Source organism: Spinacia oleracea, chromosome 2 (assembly GCF_020520425.1).
Source record: "Spinacia oleracea cultivar Varoflay chromosome 2, BTI_SOV_V1, whole genome shotgun sequence".
Taxonomy (NCBI): domain Eukaryota; kingdom Viridiplantae; phylum Streptophyta; class Magnoliopsida; order Caryophyllales; family Amaranthaceae; genus Spinacia; species Spinacia oleracea.
In genome coordinates, this window is record NC_079488.1 from 46314346 (window position 1) to 46325303 (window position 10958).

Sequence of the window (10958 nt, forward strand, 5' to 3'; positions counted from 1 at the left end):
GACTCTCACCCTTCTACTCCGAACATGCCCAATTGAGTGCAAGGTGAGATTTCAAGTGCTCAACATCAAAGCAAGCTTCAATCTCCTTTTGGGGAGACCTTGGATCTATGACCTCAAGGATGTACCATCCTCACTCCACCAGAAAGTCCAGATGGAGGTCCAAGGAAATATCATTACTCTAAATGCATCCCATCCAAGAACCAAGATAGCTGACAAGGCTCTGATATTAATAGAACATGATGACAATGATGAAGACCTTTGGAGGTTCAGTGGTGAGGTAGGAGCAATCGAGTCCAAAATGAATCCCATGGCAAGGCACATAATGATTGAGCGTGGGCGGTTCTTAGGCACTACTCTGCCACCGCCTATTGAATATCCTTTCAAGACTCATGGTCAGACTAACTGTTGTGGTCTGGGATACAAACCGACTAAGTACGACAAAAAGAAACAAGAGGCTAAGCTAAGGGCCCGTCGAGCTGGTAATGACCAATTCAAAGTACCTCCCCATTAGCGTACACTCAATGGGCAGTTCATAAAAGAAGGAGAGGATGACCTGTACTTTGACTTCCCTGAGCCTTTCTATGATACTTCAAAACGGGTCCTCTACCGTCGATTCGAGATCTTTCAAGACTGTCACTTTCTCGAGGATGCCCCTCCGGTACAAAACAAGGTCACACCTGAATGCCTTGATTCATCAGCTTTTGGTCTCTTGTTCGGCCAAGAAGTAACACCAATCATTCCTGAAGATACTATGGTTCAAATGATCACTCAAATCGAAGATTTTGACCCATCTAAGCTTATTGCTCCTAGTGAGAAGAAGGTCAATGGCTGGAGGAAGTCCCTCAAGATTACTGCTCCAAATGGAAAAATGTTCAAGATTACTGTGGGTGAATGATCTATCATGAGCGATTCGAGTCAGAGTATGAGTCTGGATCTGAGTCTAGTGATGAGTATAAGAGTCTAGGGCTAGAGTCTTGCGTCAATCAAGAGCCTCTAAAGGCCAAACTACAAGTTAAAGATGTCGATGTAATGATTGCTAATTTCAATAATACTTCAATTTCCTCCTACTCTTCAAGTCAAAATTCAAGACACATTCCTAATCGAAACAACTTTGCTTCACAAGAAACTGATCTTGAAATCTTAAAAGCTATCGAAAATCATGAAACAGGACGCCCATAACTAAGGAAACAGAAAAAGTTAACCTTTCTAATAGTAGTGATCCAAAACTAGTTCAGATTGGTTTGACTCTATCTCAATCAGAGCGGGATGATCTTATGAAGCTACTTTCAGAGTACATAGACGTCTTCGCATGGCCCTATCATGATATGCCAGGGGTTGATTAGATCATCGGTCAGCATACAATTCCCCTCATTCCAGGTTCAAAGCCCATCAAGCAGAAACTCCGTCGCATGAAACCGGATGTTTCCCTGAAAATTCAAGAAGAAGTCTCTAAGAAGCTAGAGGTCGGGTTTATTCGAGAAGCAAAATATCTAGAATGGATTGCAAATGTCGTCCCAATTCCAAAGAAAGACGGCAAAGTACGAATGTGCGTTGATTACAGAGATCTTAACAGGGCTAGCCCTAAAGACGGTTTTCCATTGCCTCACATAGACATCTTGGTCGACAACACAGCAAATCATGCCTTACTCTCTTTTATGGACGGGTACGCAGGCTACAATCAGATTCCTATGGCAGAGGAAGATATGGAGAAGACAACCTTCATCACTCAGTGGGGTACATATTGCTACACAGTTATGCCGTTCAGACTAAAGAACGCGGGGGCTACGTATCAAAGAACAGCCACAGCCATTATGAGCGACATGATTAACATAGAAATTGAGGTATATGTCGACGACATGATCGTCAAATCCAAAGAGAGACATGAGCTTACAACAGTACTTCGAAAATTCTTCAATAGGCTCAGGCAATACAATATGAGGCGCAATCCTCAAAAATGTGCATTCGGGGTAAAGTTAGGCAAGTTACTTTGGTATGTCATCAGTTCTCGGGGCATCAAAGTTGATCCTTCAAAAATCAAGGCCATTCTAGACATGAAACCGCCAACGAATGAGAAAGAGATTCGGGGGTTCCTTGGCAGGTTACAATACATTAGTAGATTCATCTCAAAGCTCACTATGATCTGTAAACCAATATTTCGAAAACTAAGCAAGAGTGAACCCAAGGTATGGGACGCAGACTTTCAGCATGCATTTGACACTGTCAAAGATTACCTTTCCAATCCGCCATTGTTAAAGCCGAAAATACCGAGGGCTCCCCTCAGACTTTACATCACAACGACCGATTTAGCAGTAGGGGCCATGCTTGCCTAAGAGATTGAAGGCAAAGAAAGTGTCGTATACTATATAAGCAAGAAGCTGCTCGAGTACGAAACCAGATACACTCAACTCAAAAGGCTCAGTATTGCCTTGGTTTTGGCCACAAAGAAACTATGGCACACATGCTTTCCCACACAGTGTATGTAATTTGCAAAGCAGATCCTCTCAAGTACCTATTCGAAAAGCCGGCTCTCAACGGACGGTTGTCCAGATGGTTGGTCATGCTAGCGTAATTCGATATTTAGTACATTCCTCAAAAATCTATCAAGGGTTCGGCGGTCTCAGACTTCCTAGCCGACTATCCCATCGAGGCAGTAGAGGAGGATTATGACTTACCTGATGAGCAAATTCTAATGACAAGCGATGACAGTTGGTCGCCGTACTTTGACGGTGCCTCAAATCAGAACGGATGTGGTGTCAGAGTGATCTTAGTAGCTCCGGACGACACTCACATTCCCATGTCAGCAAAGTTGCAATTCAATGTTACAAACAATGCGACCGAATATGAAGCATGCATTATGGGCCTGGAAGTCGCCTTAGCATTGGGTGTCCAGAAACTTCGAGTGTACAGGGATTCCTCCCTAATTATCAATCAAATTTCCGGCAAGTGGAAAGTTAGAAGCGAAAGCTTGGCCCAATACCAGTTCTATCTTGAGAAGTTGTTTGAGAAAGTAGAAGATATTCGTTACACATACCTCCCAAGAGAAGAGAATCAATTCGCCAACACACACTACTACAAAATAGGGCTATAGCAACGCCCTTTTATGCAACGGTTTTACTAGCATTGCTATATCATAGTTATTGCAACAATTAAAAAATTATAAATTTGAGTAAACTTTGAGTTTGAAAAAATGTTGCCATAGAAAAGTTTTTTTATTTTTTGATAAGTTATGGCAACGATTTTGTTGAAGCATATGAAATATGTTTAAAATAAAATAAATTAACACTACTACAAAATAGGGAATAGATAATGCTGAATAGAAAACGGTTAAGTTTTGCCTACGCATTTTCTAAGAATATAGAGAACATCTTTACTTAAAACAGTTGTGTGGAGAAATAATAGAGAACAATTACCTTATCAAACCGTTTTATTCCTTACACAATGAAAAGGATTAAATATATTTTAAATATATATTTTAAAAATAATATATACTAGATGATTCCAAAATATTTAACAAATAATAATAATAATAAACCCTTATTTATTAATCCATTATTTGCTAGTCGGCATAACTCTTAACGCCAGAGCATCCAAAACCTTATTCCATAAAAAACATACGGGGTAAGAGCGACCGAAATACTCCCGCCTCACCGCACCTCATCAGATCTCCTTCCATTACCGCTGCCCCACGCCGCCTCCCAACCTCCGGTGAACGTTGTCTATCTCACCGTCGCCGTAAATTTCAAGGTTGGTATGTTTAATTTTTTTTCATGCTATTTCTTCAACAAATAACCTAGCTAGGGATTATGAATATTTTTAGTTTATCAAATTGTAATACAAAGAAAATGAGTAAGGAATTCTAGGCTGTTAATGGCCAAAATAGAACATTGTTGTAAATTTTAGGTCGAATTAGTTGGGTGTACATATTAAATTTTAGGTCGAATAAGTTGGGTTTCTGATTCTGCGAATATGTTGGTGTTATCTGCCTTGTATGGTTCAATTAGAAGAAGGTAAATCCCTAGTTCTTCGCTATTTTAGTAGATATTCCGGCAGAAAATTAATAGATCATCGTGTTTGACTTGGGTTGAGTTGGCATCCTCTGCAATGTTGTCGATTTCCTGCCATTGTTGCATCTTCTCATTAATATTTTAGGTATAACTGGTTGCCATATTTTAACAGGTGATTCTTTCTTCTTATGTGATCTTTTGATTAATGTTCTCTGTATTTTATTGCATTCGTCTCCTCACACCTTTTTCCCATTTTGGTTGATTCAACTTTAATTTGTTAGGTCAATGTTTATTTTCTGTACATGGTTGATTCCTCTCCTCGTCAGTGCTTTGCAATGAGCGATTTGTGATTGAAGTTTTTACAAATTGAAGGATAAGATTACAAAGGTAGTTTTTAATTATATTGCGTATTGCTCCTCTGCTAAGTGTTTTTGAAAATTTGATTTTAAAAAATTAAATTTTATAAAAAAATTATCAAATTCAATAGAGTTCATTCAAAAAAAATTAAAAATCGGCAAAAGTTGATGCATGGGCAGCATCTACAAACAAGAACAACCATGATTGTTTTTATTTCACTCGTATTTACTGTAGATCAAGTGATCAACTGATACAATCTAGGACATTACAATATGGTAGTTATCGAATTAGGTTTTCCATTTTGTTGTAGTTTGTCAAGTTATTTATTTCATCCTCGTATTTATTTCACTTTTGTGTGTGTGTGTTTGTGTGTGTGCAGGCTCAAGTGGCCTACCGGTGAATTATTAGAATTCTTATGTTGATGTCCTGATGACTGCAGGGTGCTTGAGCTGCTCTAATTTCAAGCTTCTGGTCAGTTGGGTGAGCAGTATGGACATGTTGCCGTTGTTGTAGGTTACATTTGTTTCGTCTTTGTTTTATTATGAAACCTAGTTCGTTTATTCTTAAGGCTTGCATAGTGTTACTTGCCTAGTTTTTGTTTGTCTCATAGCTTGTACATTGAGCAGAGATCTTACTATTACGCTCTTGAACTTGATACTGATAAAACATAGCAATTCAAAGGCTAATGTGTGTAGAGTTTTCAGCAATATAAGAAGAAATTAGCATTCTACATCTGTCAAATCTGGCAAATAAGTAATCATGATTGATCTCTTTCTTTTCTGTTTTACAGAGGAGTTTGTTTACTTTTCTTCAAATCGGCATCATTGCAAACCAAAGTTTATGAGAATCAAAGAATATGTGTTTATACCATGAATATGTGTTTTTGAAAATGAAAATGTGATATATATATATGGTAGCGACTTGTGAGTGTTTCATCACTGATTTATCATAGCATATCAAACCTCTAGGTAATGTTTACATCCTATTTTTATACTACTGTTTCACCTTGTAATTTTTTTTGTTAGGGAAGTCTTGTCTATTAGGCGACCAACAACTCTCTAACCCTCATTCAGGTCAGTATGCACTTTGTTTCTAATGGAGAAATGAACTATTAACTTGTAGCTTTGACTTGTGATATGTCACTTGTTTTCCTGTCCATCCATCTGACATGCATAACGATCGCTGAATTCTTTATGTTCTTTTTCAACTGAAGATGCATCCTGCTAGCTGTTCAGAAGCTAAGAACATTTTTGACCTTGTTCTAAATTCTTCTACTGATTGTTGTCTATTCTTCATGATTGTTAGTGAGAAGAAAATGGGAGATTTTTGGCAATGTTGGGTACCCAGTCTTCAACATTAAAGTGTTGACTTTGCTCTTCTCCAAGACTCCAGGTAAAAGAGATTGTTATTTGTCTGCTTAATTTTGATATGCATATCCAGTATCATATATCAAGACATTTCTTTCTCTTGGGATTAAGATCATATACAATGGCTAAGTTCACCAGTGTTTAGGTAAGTAACATGGCTTTTGGATAACGGAGTGCGTTTTAACCTTTTTATTTTCGTTTTTGAAGATTGCCAAAGTTGCCTTTGAACCTTTCGATGTTCCTGATCTGCTTAGTTCTACTTTTGTGCTTAGCTCTATTTTTTGAGCTTCTTTTTTGAGTAATGTTTTACCTACTTATAACCTGAAATGTTCTGGCTGTCAACTGCTGCTTTCTGATTTGATTTGTTGTTTATTCTGAGTTCTTCGGCTCTGTAGTATTCATCAGGTCTGCCTGCTTAGGTCTGCTTATTTGTGCGGGCAGTTCTAATGTACTGTTGTGTTCTGACCTATACTACTTTTGTTTGTGTCTAATAATCTGCTGACAGTTTGCATTGCTGCTTGTTGTTTAGTTTCTGATAATACTTTACCCTTGAATTGTATGTGTGTTGAGAACCGTAAATGTTTTGTTGAGGTTCTGCCACTATAGCTTTCTGAGAGTGTTTCTTAAATTTGTTGAGTCGTTTTCGAGTTTTTTATGTTGACCTTTTTTTCCTTTATGTACGATTCCTTATTTTGATGAAGCAAATTGCATATCTTTATGATCTGCTACTTATTTTGTTTTCTAGTTCTCCTGTAATTGGATCCTTCTGTGACATAATTTGGGGGAATGCATTTCTGTGTATAAAATCTGAATGTGTTTTTAATTTCTTTTGTTTAAATCTAGGGACTATATTGCATGGCTTAGTTTAGTTTTAGTTCTTATGATTAGACTATATGTAGAAAACAAATTACTTGAAGAATGCATCGTATACATATTGCATTCATGCATGTGTTCATCTTCTAGTTTCCTTCTGCATTTGAAGTAATTTATCAGAATATCTATAAATATCTATAAATACAGAATACTAAATATCTATAAATACAGAATACTAAATATCTATAAATACAGAATATCTCCTATCAGAATATCTATAAATAAAAATCACATAGTTATCCGGGTTTATTTATGATGGAGATTGGAATTAAAGAGGTTTGAGTTAATAGTGGGATATAAACTAGCTTTACAACCTATACATACAGTATAGTAAAACATCCTTTACTATTTTCTCTACAATATTCACTTTACTCAACCAATAACTTTGCATTGCCAAATTTTGTAAATTAGAGCTGCTATTGTAGCTAGTGCAACCTTCCTTTGAATAATACTTTCCTCGAATCTTCTTTTGATCCATTTAAGTCTTAGGAGACTTCTTTTGTGGTAATGAATACCTAGCCATGCATCACAGTTTTGCGTTCCGAGGTATTGAATACTTGAATATATGTTTTTACTTTGCACAAGTACTTTATAATCCAGCTAGCTGAACTAGGCGATAATAGCTCCATGAACCTCCATATTTCACATAGATAACAGTCTTTATTCTTAATTATTTGATCCTTTTTGAACACTCTCTTCTCAAGTGAGTCATCAGGTTTCCTATGCTATGAAGCTGTTACTATTTCTGACCTTTTGCATCTACAATGGGAGTCTTGATAAATTTACATGAATAATTGGGTATTGGAAAAAGTTGTCATTTACCCATTAATCTTAAGGTTTAGCTTTAATCATTCATTTTCAGCTTCTTTTTTCTTAAGATTTGGATAATAAATTTCTAATGAAAATGTTAAACTTGATTTGTTTGTTGTGCAGGATGGTGCATGTATGCAAGAATTACAAGCTACTTTAAATATGTGAAGATTTACAGGGTTTTTGGCACATAATAGTAGATAGGTTTTAAGAAATAGAGTTATAGAACCGTGATTGCATGATTTTTTTTAATGAATGTAGTTTTGTAACTTGTATATATATGTTTTTACTATTCTGACCTTTTTACTAGATATTATGCTTATGTAATTAAGTTATTTGAATTGTATACAGTTTTTGAACTTATTTTTTATGAAAATCTTATTATACGCAGCTCATATTTATTATATGTATATGGATAACTAAATCCATTTGAGAACGTAGCTTTAGACCAATTGAAAGCGTTTCCTTAAACTCAAATGAAACGTTGTAATAAACTCATTGGTAAGTGTTACCATTATCAAAACCAAAAGCTTTGCTATACACTCAATAGCAAGCGTTGCTATAAAATACAATTGGATGTTGTTACCATAAGTATAAGAAAGCGTTGTCATAGTTTTATATTTCTACCAACAACAAACTAATAAGTGTTGCCTTAAGTTGGCGAAATTGTTGCCTTAAATGTGTAAATGTTGGCTTAAGTTGTTGAATAACTGTTGCCACAGGTTAAAAGTGTTGCCTATAAAAAGCGTTGACATAGTTATTTATGGCAACGGTTTATCATAACTGTTGCCTAAATCCGGGAAACTGTTGCCATATACTTATAGCAACGCCCCCTATTGGTAACGGTTTTTAAACCATTGCTATAGGCCTATTACAACGGTTAATTGGTCTATGGTAACGGTTTATTGCCGTTGCTATAAGCCTATTTTGTAGTAGTGACACTAGTAAAGCTGACATCAATGATCAACATTCCAAATGGCATGGCTGAAATGCCACTTACAACTGAAACGCGTCAAGAAGCAGCATATGTCCATGCTATTGACGACATCGAGCGTGACAAAGATGAGCCTTGGTTTACAGACATCCAAAGGTACCTACAAAACTCTGAGTATCCCCCGCACTTTTCAAGTAAGAGTCAAAGAGCTTTACGCCTGCAAGCAGCCAATTTCGTCATAGAAGGCGGCGTTCTATACAAGAGGTCCCCTAGCGGCCCCAATTTCCGATGTGTTGACAAGCACGAAGCACAAAGAGTCATGGACATCGTGCATGCCGGAGTCTATGGTACCCACATGAATAGGAAGATGTTGGCCCTCAAAGTCATCAGGGCTCTGTATTACTGGACCACCCTCGAACAGGATTGTTACTTCTTCGTCAAGAAATGTCCTACCTGCCAAAAGTGTGCGAACCTGAAGCACATTCCCCCATCCTTGCTACATTCTCAATCATCACCATGGCCATTCTCAGCTTGGAGTATCGACGTCATCGGCAAAGTTACTCCAACAGGCACCGGGGGTCATGAGTTCATACTGGTCGCAATCGACTATTTAACTAAGTGGGTCGAGGCCAGGTCATTCAAAGTGTTGGGTTCCAAGCAAGTGGCCCAGTTCATACAAGAAAACATCCTATGCAGATACGGCGTTCCTCACGAGTTCATTAGTGATCAGGGAACCCATTTTAAAGGAGAATGTGAAGATCTATTCACCGAGTACAAAATTCAACATCACCGTTCTTCGCCTTATCGCCCGCATATTAATGGGGCAGTCGAAGCAACAATCAAGAATGTCAAAGCCACCATCATGAAAATGACAATCAATTGCAAAGACTGGCCCCAAAAGTTACACTTTGCATTGTGGGGGTATCGAACTTCAATCCGCACTTCAACGGGCGCAACCCCATTTTCATTGGTCAATGGAATGGAAGCAGTACAACCTATTGAGCTGGAGATACCTTCTCTAAGGATATTCCTCGAAAGAAAAACCCCAGAAGCTGCGTGGATACAAGCACGATATAACAAGCTAGTCATGCTCGATGAGCGTCGGCTTCAAGCCGCCCACCATGTACAAGTCTATCAGCGCCGAGTGGCCAGACATTTCAACAAGAGGGTCAGAACCCGAAACATCAAGGAAGGCGAGCTTGTCCTAAAAGCCCTTCGCAAGAGCATCATGGACCCAAGGGGAAAATTCAGACCCAACTGGGCAGGGCCATACATTGTCAAGAAAATCCTCTCCGGGGGAGTAGTCGAATTAACAGATGTCGATGGGATAGAGTTTCGTTCTTTGACGAACCTCGATCAGCTCAAGAAGTTCTATGTCTAAGTCCTAGATTCAAAATTCAAAGTCAAATTCAAAAAGTTCTGTAAGTTAGAACTACGTTTGGCCTGATTCCTTAACGGGACACGTAGGCAACCTTATTCCGAGGCCCGGCCACTTTAATACAAAAAAAAATTCAAATTTTCCTCAATTAAGGGTATCCTAAAAATCAAATCAAAATTCTAAATTCAATTGTTGTTGTTGTTGTTTTTATTCCAAATGTGCGATTAAAAAACAAAGCATGTTCAAGCGGAATTTAACACAATAAGTTTTAATTGGCGCTAAAGCCTACGAAGCTAATTCAAAGTACAAGGTTGGAATCAAGTGAAGCAAAGTTCAAAGCCTTTTGACTTACACTAAACACAATTCCTAAACACATTTTCTAAACACATTCTTAAACACACTTCCTACTAATACAACTTCAAACACATTAAGCCTACAAAGATCTGGAGTTGGGCGACTATGCTCTTGAGTCTTAGCACCTTGAGTACTATCCCCTGGCTCTTCCTGCAATCATTCATCAATCTTCCCCTTGCCCAAGCGGCGGGAGTAGGAACTTGCTAGTCTTTCGAGACGGGAGGACGACGAACCTCCTTTGGACCCAGAACGGTCAAGCACCGGACGGGCCTCACTCCCGTCACCTTCTTCATAATCGATCAGTTGATGCAGGGCGTCTAGCTCTAGAACCTCGGGCTCCCGCTGGTCCGGAGAGAGAAACGTCCTTTTGGCTTGAACCTTTCATCAATACAATATACCCCGCAGACAGTAGCAGGCTTAGGTGGGAACTGAATATTCAAGAATGGTTTGGAAACCCAATACCGCCTCCAAACTTCAAGTCGATTATCATTCAGTACAACAGGTTTCGGATGCTCCTCAGCACGTACAATCCGGGATTTCTTGCTTCAAGCCATATATATTGTCTCATCACTCGAGCAGGAGGGTAGAAGACTAACATTGTGAGGCTAGGCACCCTCAAAGCAGTAGAGCCAGGTGCATGTCTCATAGAAGAAATTCCCCACCAAGGAACTATCCACCTGATACAAGATTCAACCTCCTAGAGTGCGCAGCGCCACTCATCCAATGAAAGCCGGGCATACATCATGGGCCGCACGGTGAATCCATTCCTATTATAGCTTTCCATGTTCTCCGGTGGTGCCACCAACATAAGTCTCTCCATAAGCCAGACCTTGGAGAAAATACAGGAAGAGCAATTCAAAATTCAAAATACAAGCACAATT